The 14,060-nt window shown below is 41.0% G+C and overlaps 1 long non-coding RNA gene across 1 annotated transcript in view; it reads left to right on the forward strand.

Moving 5' to 3' along the window:
* Positions 1 to 4,322: 4,322 nt before the first annotated feature.
* Positions 4,323 to 14,060, forward strand: part of LOC145361083 (uncharacterized) — a 43,895-nt gene continuing 34,157 nt past the window's right edge. Inside the window, exons 1-2 of the long non-coding RNA XR_013889798.1 lie at positions 4,323 to 4,395; positions 8,578 to 8,657. This is a non-coding gene — a long non-coding RNA (uncharacterized LOC145361083). The remainder of the gene's footprint in view (positions 4,396 to 8,577; positions 8,658 to 14,060) is intronic.

A 14,060-nucleotide genomic window follows, 5' to 3' on the forward strand; every position in this document is an offset into this window, starting at 1 on the left:
AGCATCAAGGACCCGGGTTCGATTTTGGCCGTGGTGTCTGTTTGTGTGGAGTTTGCACATTCTCCCCTTGTCTGCGAGGGTTTTCTCTGGGTTTGCTCCGAAGTCCAAAGATGTGCAAGTTAGGTGGATTGGCCATGGTAAATTGCCCCTTAATGTCCCAAGATGTGTAGGGATTAGCAGGTCAGGGTAAGATGCTCCTTCTGAGAATCAGTGCAGACTTGATGGGCTAAATAGTCTCCTTCTGCACTGCAGCAATTCTATGCTCTTATGGAAAGCGGAACAGATTTGATGGTTTCCTTTTGCACTATAAGGATTATATGACTCCTGCCCACAGCAATGCCACTGACTTTAGAATGGCCTAGGAAACTATGCAATTGTATCAAACCACGACAGAAAAGCTAAAATGGAATAAAATTGGACAGACCACCTGGCAGGCGCTGGAAATGACAATGAGAAGTCCAACTGTGTCCTCCTTGCTAACAACTGAGGGTTTGTGTCAAAATTGAAAGAGATGTCATGCAACAACTTGCCAAGCAACAACCTGACAATCATACTTACTGAATCATACCTTACAGACAATGTCCCAAATGCCATCAAGAAATGTCTGAAGCAACTGAATACTGCAAAGGCCCCAACAACATTTTGACATTAGGACTGAAGATGTTTGCTCCAGAACTAGCTGCACCCCATCTAAGCTGTCAACAACACTGATATCTACTCAGTAATGTGGAAGATTGCTCAGGCATATCTTGTCTACAAAATGCAGGATAAATCCAACACGTCCAATTACTGCTCTTTCAGTCTACTCTTCATCATCAGCAAATTGACTGAAGATGTCATCAAGAGTTCTATCAAGCAGCGCTCAGTTTGATAACCTGCTCGGTGATGCTCAGTTTGGGTTCTGCCAGGACCTCTTATCCCTGATGTCACTACAGCCTTGATCCAGACTTGGACAAATGTGCTGAACTCCAGAGATGAGGTGAAAATGACTGGCCTTGACAACATAGCAACATTTGACTGAGTGTCGCTTCAAGGAATCCCACATAACTGGAGTAAATGGAAATCAGGAAAAATCTTCATTGATTGGGCTCATAACTGACACAAAGGAAGATGGTTATGGTTGTTGGAGGTCAATCATTTCAGTTCCAGTATATCACTTTAGGAGTTCATCAGGATGGTGTCCTAGGCTCAACCATCTTCAGCTGCTTCATCAATAACTTTGATTCCACCATAAAGTCAGAAATGGGGATGTTTGCTGATAATTGCTCAATATTCAGCATTTGTGCATCCTCAGAAACTGAAGCAGCCATGTCCATATATGCATATGTAACATACATTTGTGCTCTTATATATTGTCCAGCAAGACCTGAACAATGTTCAGACTTGGTCTGAAGCTGGCAGGTTACATTTGACATTCAATTGCACTACCATCACTGAATTCCCTCACTGTCAACATACTTGGGGGAACCACTGACCCCAGAACTCAACTGCACCAGCCATATAAATATTGTGGTTACAAGGGCAGGTCAGAGGCTACATATTCTGTGATACGTCACTCATTTCCTAATTCTCCAAAACCTGTCTACCACCTACAAGGCACAAGTCAGGAGTGTGATGGAATACATTCCAGTTGCCTAACCAAGGTCAACTCCAACAACACAAGATGCTCAAAAACATCCAGGATAAACAGCCAGCTTGATTGACATCTCATCCAGCACACCTGATTGCCACCCCATCCAGCATCTCAAATATTCATTCCCTCTACCACTGACGGACAGTGGCGATAATGTGTACCAAGTCATCAGGACTGTTTTGACAGCACCTCTCAAACCTACAACTTCCACCACCAAGAAGGACAATGGCAACAAATACATGGGAACACCATCACCTGCAAGCTCCCCTCCAAATCCTGACATGGAACTATATAATCGTTCCTTCAATGTCACTGGGTTAAATGCTGGAATTCCCTTCCTAATAGCAATGTGGGTGTACCTACACCAGCTAGACTGTGGAAGTACAAGAAGACTCACACCACCATCTTTTCAGGGGCAATTAGGTATGGGCATAAATTCTGGCTTAGGCAGGGATGCCCAAATTCTGTGAACAAATTAAAAAAAAGTATGACCTTAGTAACCCTATGAAAAGCTTTCGGAAATGTAAAAATCTCTATGAAATTTTCTTTACTACAGTGTAAATAGTTACACTACATCAAGTACCTTCTCAAAACTATAGCTTATCATCTTTGCTAATATCCTGGTGAATCTCTGTGCTGCCCATTGTTTATGGCTTTAATGTATTTTCAATAATGGGACACCCTAAAATGCATACAGTAATCCAACAGTAGTCTAGCTATTTTCCTCTACAATTTTCTTTGATTTTTTACTCTTAATTTCCAATTTATAAAATCCTTATTGTTTCAATGTGCTTTTTTATGTGAGCCCATTTCAAAGTGTCAGAAGTGAATTAATGGAGCAACTTGAACACATGCCCTGCTGTTAGGACCCTGTGTGTCGTAAGCATACAAAGAACTGGAAGATTATCTGTGTACTGTGCATTGGCCAGCAGGAAATACTGTTATAGATTGAGAGCAATCATTGTCATGCATACTTGGTCATTAGCTTGTCATAAGGAAAATTGATTTGCTAAATTCTTTCAAGCACAAGTAGCTGGTTCTGGCTAAAATAAAAATCACCTCACAAAAAAGATGGAGACTGTGTAACATTAATCTTTACTGGAATTTTCTCCTAGACTAGTTGCAATGGCCTACAGAAAGAAACTTTCAAGATTTTTCTACTTCTAATGGGACTGGATGTTTAACTTCTTTTTGAATTTCCCAGGAAGTTTTTCAAATGATGTGGAAAGTGTAATGCGCAAGACATTACAGCTCTAGCTGAATGGATCATTGAATCTTTTTCTGCCCACTATTGTTTATATGTTTGTATTGTCTAAGTGCTTTATTTTGCAGCTGTTTTCAAGTCTGCCATCTTTGCACACAATTGCTTCCAAGTTCCCTGGATATTGTAAATAGTATTCACTCTGGGGGTCATGTCCTCCCATGTCTCCTGTGCTGCCTTTGAACTCCGAACTACATTTCCTTTCTTGGCAGAAGCAGTTCCTCTATTTGAACACTCTGTTACAAGTTGGGAAATTTATTTTATTCCATTTTATCTCTGCTGCAGTTTTCAGCCTCATAAAGATCACCATTTGTCCTTCAGCTTCCTCTCAAGATGACCTTACATCCACTCAAAGAATTGTAGAAATGCTGATTAACTAGCAGCACAGATACAACTTTAACTGCCACAGCAACTTCCACTGAGGAACACTGTGATTTAGATGGATTAGAAAGTCAGAGACGTTTTCCTTATTGGATCACCAGATGTAAGCACAACAGTGGGCATGAAACAATCTCTAAATTAGAAATGGATGGAATAAATTTTAAGTACTTTTATGTTTCCTTTTTGCTGATACTGTTTGTTGGATGGGGCCGTACGAAGCTCCAGCTGATAGCGTGCTGTAGGATAAAGCAATTGGAAATGTTTTGCATGGTGTTTCTTGGACATTGCATTATTTGCAATGTTGGGGCTGGAAACAGTTGGCAACCAGGCTTCCTGGCTATGCAGCTATTTCCTCTTTCGTATCATCCTCTGCTAATGAATTTGCTTATTATTTGAAACAATTCTTGAAATACGGGTATTACTGGACAGGTCAACATTTATCACCCATCTGCAATTACTCTTGAGACGTGGCACTGAGCCTCCTTGAACTACAGCAGTCCATCTGGTACAGGCAGACTCCTAATGCTATCCAAGATTTTGATCTTGCGACAATGGCGGAATGGTGATATATATTTCCAAGTCAGGATGGTTTGTGACATGAGCTTTTTGCCCATGGATTTCCAGGTGATAGAAGCCGTGAATTTGTCAGGTATCAAAGAAGCCCTGAAGAACTGCTGGTGCATCTTGTAGATGGTATACACTGTTGTCACTGTGTACAGTGAATAAACGTTTAATGTAGATGGGGTGCCAATCAAGAAAGCCGTTTTGTCCTCAATTCCGTCAAGTTTCTTGAATATTGTTGTTCTACTCATTCAGGCAAGGAGAAAGTATTCCATCGTACTGCTGTGACTGTATTATCGGGAGGCCAGGCAGTTTGCCCCACTGGAAGGAAAGTCAAGTGGAAGATAACCCATTCTGCACCAGACCATCCCACTCCATTACACGCTACAAATGGACTAAATTGATTGATAGTGTGACATCCGCACCTCACTGGGGAGGAAATTCGGTCCTCGGGAGTGGCTGGAAGCTCCAGTAGTCCTGGCAGCACGAAGATCTCATTCGTGGACACTGCAAGGACTGTAAGAAGTGTCAAGATTTAGAGGGTCCAATGGATCCCAAAGTAAGGTTTGTCTGGGTATTGGGTGGGATGGGTTTGGCAGCTTAGGGAGGGGAGCAGAGATGTGGATGCTTTGGAGAAGAGACAAGTAGGAAGAAAGGGGAAGGATATTTATCTTGGGAAGATCCCCACTCTCCCCCTTCCCCCACCAATGCATAAAGGACACCCTCCAAAGATAGTACCCCCATTTCCTTCCTGCTCCTTTTAAAAACTTTTTGACAAAAATGGTCTGCCCTCTCTAACTCAACTGTCCACATCAAGCACATTATGTTGTGGACAGCATATCATGTTATGGGGGTCAATCGACTTGTTAACAAGCTCAGTTGGCCCATGATTATTTGTTTAAATATGGTAAGTGGGCTGCCTATTCAGTGCTCGCCCAACAACTCTGTTTTCACTGTGAGATCAGGGGTAAGCAGCAAGATGGTGGGCTAGGCATCTGCTACATTTTATGATCCCCTTCCACCATAAGCACGCCTGGTGGCAGGAAATGTAAAATTTGGCCCTGATTTTTGTTTTATGGATGGTGGAAAGACTTTGATGATCCAGGAGTTAGACTCACTAGACTGATTCTTGGGATGAGGAGTTTGTCTTATGAGGAAAGGTCAATCAGATTGAGTCAATACATACTGGAGTTTAGAAGAATGAGAGCCAATGTTATTGAAGCAAGTAAGATTATGAGGGAGCTTGACAGGGTAGATGCTGGGAGGTGACTATCCTCATGGAGGAATGTAGAATTATGTGACACAGTTTAAAGCTAAGGGGTCTCTCATATTTAAATTGGAGAAAGAACAATTCCCCCCACCTCATTGGAGGGTGGTTTCTTTCCATCTTCATGTCATTTAAAAGGTGCCCTTTAAAAACATTTTAAAGCTAAACACCAGAGGTTATTGAATTTTTTTTCAGATAAAGTATCTAAAAATATAGCAGGAAAAGCCAGCAGCACAGCCAGGGGGCCATCCTCCACTTTTCCCACCAAAGATGACACTGCCACAAATAGCAAAATTCTACCCCACGTTTCAAACTCATCGTTACTCTTTCACACAATGTGTGCATCGTTGGCAATCTCAAGATTTGGTGCCTATCCCTAAATGCCCTTGAATTGAGAAGTTTGTTAGACTATTTCAGAGGGCAGTTAAGATTCGACCACATTGTTGTGCATCTGGGCTCATAGGCCAGATTGGGTATGGATAGAAGATTTATTTTCCTTAAGGACATTAGTTAACCGGACGGGTTTTTCTGACAATTGTTCATGGTTTCATTACTGAGACTAGCTTTCAATTCCAGATTTATTCATTGTTTGTAAACTCCACCTGCAGCCATATTATGATTGGCACAGTAGTTATCACTGCTGCCTCACAGTGCCTGGGATCCAGGTTCAATTCTGGCCTTGGATGACTGTCTGTGTGGAGTTTCCTCCCAAGTCCAAAGATGTGCAGGTTACGTGCTTGCCTCTTAGTGTCAGGGAGATCAGCAGGATGAGTACGTGGAGTCACGAGGATAAGGCCCAGGTGGGATTGTTGTCAGTGCATGCTCGATGGGCTGAATGTCCTCCTTCTGCACTGTAGGGATTCTATAATTTTAACCCATTAGCCTGGGCCTCTAAGTTAGTAGTCCAGTGATGGTAGAGCTATGCCATTATCTAAAACATCCACGAAAGAGATACCAATCTTAGCAAGAATTCAAAAAAAGTAATTGGTGTTTCACGTTGCCCAGTCTTCCTTGAAAAACCTCAGTTTCAGCAACATTTCCTGAAATTACAGGAGATGCCAATATCTTATATCCAGCTAAGTCATTTATGGTATGCCTATTCTGCTTGACAGCAGGTCTATGTCTCATTTTCTGCTTCTGCTTCATTTTGATTTGTTTCTCTTGGTACTTTCTGTCAGAGATGGTTTTCCATTACCTTCCAAATAAAGGGCAGGTTGAGGAGACAGGACTTTTTACTTCAACCAGAATGGTAACCAAACCCATGCGGTTACTCTGAACCGTATGCTAGCCACCAGAGCTAATTGGCCCACTTAATGTCATTTCTGAACAAAAGATCCATGCTTTCAATAGGGAACTTAGTAATGAAACCAATAGTAACAGGACCAGTGACTAAGTCACATTTTAAATTAACTTTGCATAAGGGAACCAGTAAATAATTTCCATTCCTGCACCAGTACTTTTGCATTCAATGAACTGTCTGGAGAGAAATTCATGTCACTTGTGAATATCAGTGGCCCCACTATCTCTAAGGATAATAGTTGACGAGCCTGCTGACCAGACAAAAGTGGGGACTCTTTATCTTCAAACAGAAAACTTCTGTAATTTCCTGTGTCTTGATGCACTTTATCAGTAAATGTGAGAGAAACTACCTGCTCATTGTGAGCTTTACCTCTTACGTATTTTTGGAGGGATGTGTATGAGAGTACAAATACTACAGTCTTGTTTTTCTTCTTCCAAAATTCAGCCTTCACATGTTTCTTTTATGACAAGAATAACATGTCAGTCCCCTCTAACCAAACCTTTCCTCTAAATATTCTCTTTTTAATCCGATGAGTGCTTGTCTCTGCACACTGGCCATTTTTATCTCTATAACCAGGTCAGACTAGAAAGCAGGGATTTTGAAAATTTAATTGCAAGTGAATTGGGAGAGAAATTTTTACATGGATATTCAAAGAAGGAGGTCAAGTTGGGAAGAAATGGGGGATCTGGGGTGAGAGTAATACAAGGAAAATGATCAGAGATGGCCTGAAAAAAGGTCATGTTTAAGTGGCACAGTATTTGGCACTGCTGCCTCATAGCACCAAGAATCCCGTTCCAGTTTTGTCCTTGGGTGACTGTACAGAGTTTGGGCACGTTCCCTCTGTGTCTGCATAGGTTTCCTCCAGGTACTCCAGTTTCCTCCCACAGTGCAAAGATGTGTAGGTTAGGTCGATTGGCCATGCTAAATTTTCCCTCAGGGGGATTAACAGAGTAAATATGTTGGGTTTCAGGGATAGGACCTGAGTAAGAATGTTGATGGTACAGCCTTGATCAGCCAAATGGCCTTCTGCGCTGGAGAGATTCTATGACACTGTGGACTCAAAGGGCGGAATTTTCCCATCCCAGCCCTTACGGGAATTATAGCGGGCAGGATATGGACCATGCAAAGGTCTGTTGACCTCAGGTGGGATTTTCCAGCATTGGGGCAAACGCGGCTGGAAAATCTTGCCCAAGGTGTTAACTCTGCTTCTCTCCACAGATGCTGCCAAACTTGATGAGTTTGTTCAGCATTTTCTGTTTTGCGGCCTTATATGTAATTGATCCTATTGGAATGGTGATACCTTGCAAGATAGCTAGGACAAGGGGAGTGATTGTTAGTATGGATTTGAGAGTTTACATGGAGGGTGATATTAGGGGAGGAAGGTGAAAATGATGAATTTAGATGAGGATAGAAATCACTGAGGATGAGAATTTGTTCACTGCGGAGGCTGAGGGAGGAAGGCAGTGAAGATAACTTGCTCAGAAAATTGACATGATGCTTAGATGCATGACAAAGAACGAGAAAAATAAATGAGAGATTAGAGGGATAGAATAAAGTATGATGCTCAAAAATTGAGATAGTGCCAGAGGAGTAAGTAGTCAGGCCAGGTATGATTTGGTGATAAGAGCCACACTACCATATTTTGTTCCAATATTCTCTTCTACTATAATAGTCATATCTGCTAAAGGTACTTTTTCTTCCTTCTACTTTTATGAAGTCTTTCTAAAAATAAGAATTGAAGGGGTTTTCTAAATGCTGGCAGTCACATGTCATTGCTGATTGCATAAATTCTGCTTCATTCAACCTTTTGGAACCTGTTTTAAGATTAGCCTTTTTGCACCTCCAATTAGCAACTCCTGCCCCACCCTGCCGACTCATTCAACCACTAACAGAAGTCAGAATACAAACTGCCCATGATTAAGTGGTAGGGAATATAATGTTTTGCTTTATATAATACTTTACACTAATATTTTCATTTCTAAAAAGCCTGTCTTATTGTCAATTGATTATGCCAACATAAATGTAGTTATTATGAGCTTACATTAGGGATTGTGGGGGGTACTGGGGAGGATGGGTGAGCACCAAATCACCCAAATCACACAATTTAAATTAAATTATGTTCATTATTTGGATATTTTGATACATTGTGGTTTGTAACTATTTTATTCCATCAGAAGAATTTTCCTGCTGTCTTCTGTGCCCTTTGACGGAATCTGGTTTGGTGGATTGCAAAGCAAAGAAGTGCTAAGGAAAGGTTAGTATTCTGAAATTTAATACTCCATCATGGCTGCTGTATTTTTGTTTTTATTCCAATTCAATCATGTCAATTCAGAATCTCAACAAGTTGAGACATTTCCGATCCAAGCTGACAAAACATGTTTCTCACCTCCTGTCTTGATCTACGTGATCCAAGCTGATTGGAGTAAGCATAGCTCCTCCTCCAAGGCTCGATCTCATTTACACTTTAGCCAAAAGACCGAGATGCCGCTTTTAAAATTTGTTTCAAATGAAGCTAAAATGTAACCTAATGACTTCAACCAAGCACAGCATGTCAATACTGGATCTTAGCCAAAAGGCCGAGAAGCGACTCTGTATTTACTTCAAATTAGTCAGTCAGGAATTTCTCTCTATTATCGGCAACAACTTCTTGTAAAGTGCCTTTAATGTGGGAATACATTCCATGGTGTTTTACAGAACCTAGTTCAAAAATGTGAGTATTGCGCCAGGGAAGGAGATATTGGGAAGAGTGACCAAAACTCAGATTACAGTCTAGTTTGATTAAGTTTATATTTGTCACTGTATTGATAGCTCATTATCATTTTTCCCACATATGCGCAGGTGGCTGTAGTAAATACTCTAGAGCAGTGATTTCCAAACTTCAGACGTTCTGCAGCAGGCCAGGCTTGTCTGCAAAATTTGAAAACATTACAATGCTGCTAGTCCAATCAGAGGTTGGTTTCTCTAGAACCCAGCCCCCAACTGGACAAGCTCAAAATAGAACCAAAATGGGGCAGGCACAGTGGCACAATAGTTAGCACTGCTGTCTCACAGCGCCAGGGACCCAGGTTCGATTCCCGGCTTGGGTCACTGTTTGTGTGGAGTCTGCACGTTCTCCCTATTTGCGTGGGTTTCCTTCAGTTCTCCCCCACAGTCCGGTTAAGTGCATTGGTCATACTAAGCTCTCTCTCAGTGTACTCAAACATGTGCTGGAGTGTGGCGATGAGGTGATTTTCACAGTGATTTAATTGCAGTGTTAATGTAAGCCTACTTGTGATACTAATAAATAAACTTTAAAATCTTTAAAAACTAAAATTTCAAGATCAGTGTGGGCATGGACAGCAGAGTGAGGTGGAGAAAATGGGGTCACAAAGAGATGGGGAGAGCAGGGTCACAAAGAGATGGGGAGCACGGGGATTCAGGGTGGGAGCAAAGGAAGTGGGTCTTGGCAAGGCTGAGTGGGCCAGGATGAATGGGGGAGTGTGTGTGCATGTGCGTGTGTATGTGTGCAGATGTGTCTGTGAGTTTGTGGTGTTTAATTATAGTAAACGTATACATACAGAAAATAGAAAAGGCTTCTGTAAATTAGGTTTTTGTATGTTTGTACCTATTGTGGTTTGACTCTTCAGTACAATAAGAGGGGTTCTCAGGATATGTGGTAGAGACCATTTAGAACTGAGGTGAGGAAAAGTTTCTTCACTCAAATGATAGTAAACTTGTGGAATTCTCTACCACAGAGAGCTGTGGAGGCCAAATTACTGAAGGTATTCAAGAAAAAGATAGATATTCTGTTAGATTTAAATGGCATCAAGGAGTATGGAGAGAAAGCAGCAATGTGGCATTGAGACAGAGGATCAGATATGATTATATTGAATGGTGGAGCAGGCTCAAGGTCATAATGGCCTGCTCTTGTTCCTAGTTTCTATGTTGCTCTCAATACTCTTGAGAGGTCAGAAGGGTTCTTTGGCTGGAAAGTTTGGGAAACCTTGCACTAGAACAGCAGATCAAATTATTCCTAATGATTTGCACTCCTATAAAAATGGATCAACCTGCAAACTTTCCAAAACAATGTATCACTCGCCTCTGGAGTACAGATACATATGATCCCTTACCCCCCCCCCCCCCCACCCCCTGCCTGAAACACCCATGGGGAAATTTCTTCGATATGTTATCAATAGAAAAATCATAAACATTTTTTGTTCTAACAGAGTAAATCTGCCAGTAGCCAACATAAATGAATTTATCTTTATGTATTTGCAATAAAGCATACACCAATTACAGTCCACAATTGTTTGAAAAACTATTTGCATTTATGTAGTGCCTTAAACACAGTAAAACATAATAAAACATTCAAGACACTTTATAGAAGCACTACGGAACAAAATATGACACAGGAGATATTAGGCTGGATGACCAAAAGTTTGATCTGTGAGATAGTTTTTAATCAGTGTCTTAAAGACTTTGGCGAGGAAAGCGTGGTTGGAAATGGAATGGTATTAGCGGACCAACACTGAATATATTTGTATGATATTATTTGGCTGTTTTGGTAGCAGTATTACTAATTTAAAATGTTTGTATTCACTTAAAAGGCAAAGAAAATTCATACATATTTATTAAATGATGATTTACTAATATAATTTGTAGGTTAGGTGGATTAGTGAGGTAAATGTGTGGGGTAATGGGGATGGGGCAAGAGTCGAGGTGGAGTGGGGCTGGGTAAAGTGCTCTTACCCAGAGAATTGATGCGGATTTGATGGGCTGAATGGCCTCCTTCAGCAATGTGAGGATTCTATGATTTTTAGCTTTATATACTATTTGCAGCCTTCCAACCCGTAGGACGATCGCCTTATACTATATATAAAATATATATATGTGTGTATTTATATAGATATCTAAAATGCATTGAGTTTTTTTCAGTGACTGTAAGAAGTGACAGTTTGTGCTTTGTGTTGCAAGAGTGATGAGAACAAAAGTCATACCTTTATCTCAAACCTTGTGCATATTTATAATCTCCATTCCATGGATCTTCAAAGCTTAATTAAAACAGCAGGTGGAGCCCTGAGCACATATAAAACACCTTATGCTGCAAGGAACCAGTAAGAAATACAACAGAGCATTTCCCGAGACAAAAAAAGGAGAAAGGATGTTATATCAAATCTTCACTGTACTGAGCTGTCCAGCATTTTCTTGTGCTTCCTTATGAAGAGATATTTGCCTAGCCTTGTTATTTCAATGGGATAGGAAAGGACATTCTCTGGAATTTTTCCTATTTAATAACATAGGAACATAGGAAATAGGAGCAGGAGTAGACCTGTCAAGCCTGCTTTGCCATTCAACATATCGTGTTTGATCTTGGGCTTCAACTCCCATTTTCCCCAGCTACTCCCCATATCCCTTGATTCCCCGAGAAATGAAAAATCTTAAATGTATTCATGTATACATTTGATGGAGTATCCACAACCCTCTAGAGTAGAGAATTCCAAAGATTCACAACGTATTTCTCTTCACCTCAGACCTAAATGATCCTTATCCTGAGAATTTGCCCCTATACTCCAGACTCCCTAACCAGACGAAACAACCTCTCGGTGTAAATCCTCCTCAGAACCTTGTCTGTTTTAATGAGTTCACCTCTCATACTTCTGAACTCGAGAGTGTAAGGCTCTAATTTATTCAGCCTCCCATCCCTTTTTATCCCATGGATAAACCTAGTGGGCCTTCAGCGCCAACTTCAGTGTGAGCATTTACTGCAGATTCCACTCAATGAGTACTACAGCGCAAACATCCTATGGAAATCTTTCTCCAGAACCTTACCAGTCTGAAGAACTGTAGCAGTTGAGGGCAAACTAAAAACAACAAAGCATGGCAAACATTTTTTACAAGCTTGAAGTTTATTTATTAGTGTCACAAGTAGGCTTACATTAACACTGCAAATAAGTTACTGTGAAAATCCCCTAGTCACCACACTCTGGTGCCTGTTCAGGTACACTGAGGAGGAATGTAGCATGGCCAGTCAATCTAATCAGCATGTCTTTTGGACTGTGGGAGGAAACTGCAGCACTTGGAGGAAACCCATGCAGACACAGAGAACATGCAAACTCTGCACAGTCAGCGCCCCAAGCATTGGATTGGAACCCATGTCCCTGGCACTGTGAGGCAGCAGTGCTAACCACTGTGCCATCCTAATCTCCCACTTCCACCCCACCGCCCCGAAGAAAGGCTGTTATTTTGAGGCACATAGCACTTTTAAGCTTATGATAGAGACTATTAACCAGAAGACCCCAATCTCAGCCTGATAGCTGAGAGGTAAACACAGTAAGGAGTCTCACAATGCCAGGTTGAAGTCCAACAAGTTTATTTGATAGTAAACCCACAAGCTTTCAGAACGCCGTTCCTTCGTCAGGTGAGTAGAAAGTTTTGAGCTTTTATATGCCCTTCTCTGATCAAAACTTTCCACTCACCTGACGAAGGAACAGCATTCCGAAAGCTTGTGGGTTTACTATCAAATAAACTTGTTGGACTTTAACCTGCTGTTGTGAGACTACTTACTGTGTTTACCTCAGTCCAACACCAGCATCTCCACAGCTGGGAGGTCTACAGCTGCACTCAGAAATCAGAGTAATACATATGCATGGTTAGCATCTGGGAGAGAAGAGATGCTGTGTACTACAAGTGTATTGACAATAACAACATTAAACAGATGAGCGCAGGGTTGGAAAATTTTACTCACCAACTAGCTGAGGAAGAGTTGTTTTCCAGGTTTAATGAGCCTCAAATATAGAACCACTTTATAAGCTTGCAAGTCACCTCTATTTACTTGCTCCTCTGTCTCATGCAATGTTAATTTTTATTCTCCAGTTGTATCTGCTCTGGTGTTGCCTGCTACTTTTCTGCCACTTTTACAAGCTTATCAAAGATACATAAACTATTAATTTTTCACTCTCTATCCCTGGAAGAAATCTTTCAGGTTCATTGGGTTCGCACATGTCTAAGTCCTTTCCTTATGACCCTCTAGCCTTTATAATGCTACTTCTGCTAACAGCAGCTCCATTAGCTCGCCTTTTGATGACCTTACACTCCCACCACCTCTAGCTTCCTTTCTAATAAAGCTGCCATTTTCACACCGTTAAATCCAAAGATCACAGTCTTAAGCATATCTGGTATTCAAGCAGACTAATTATCTACTGTACATTTTACTGTCTAAAAGAATAAATTTCTAAATCACTCTTTCCAAAGCAACAATGCCAGATTTAACTTTACAATGACAGATTGCATTTTCAAACACTCTCCTTTCCTTCTTCCTGAAAGTTCCTGGAAGTTCCTTCTTTCTAAAGTCCAACATCAAGTTGAAAAAAACTTATAAATTTCATAGGCTTGATTTTTAAAGACAGTCTAGATTGCTGTCTTCTCTTATATTATCTTCTCATACCAGCTTCTTCCTCATCTCAGCTGTCAGCCAATTTATCCTCAGCCTGCTTATTTCAATCATGAGATCTGGGGTCTGCTACTTCCTTGAACCCATCGCGTCAAATTTCTGAATACTCAGCTACTGTCCCTTCAGTTCATGCTAACATTATTAATGGCTTTCTTTGATCAAATCTTCCTTAGAATCTTTGGTACAAGATCTTTCTTCCCCCCATTATAGGCCTTCAAAAAAATAATT

Source organism: Carcharhinus amblyrhynchos, chromosome 2 (genome assembly GCF_965287045.1).
Source record: "Carcharhinus amblyrhynchos chromosome 2, sCarAmb.v2.hapA, whole genome shotgun sequence".
In the NCBI taxonomy this organism is placed as follows: domain Eukaryota; kingdom Metazoa; phylum Chordata; class Chondrichthyes; order Carcharhiniformes; family Carcharhinidae; genus Carcharhinus; species Carcharhinus amblyrhynchos.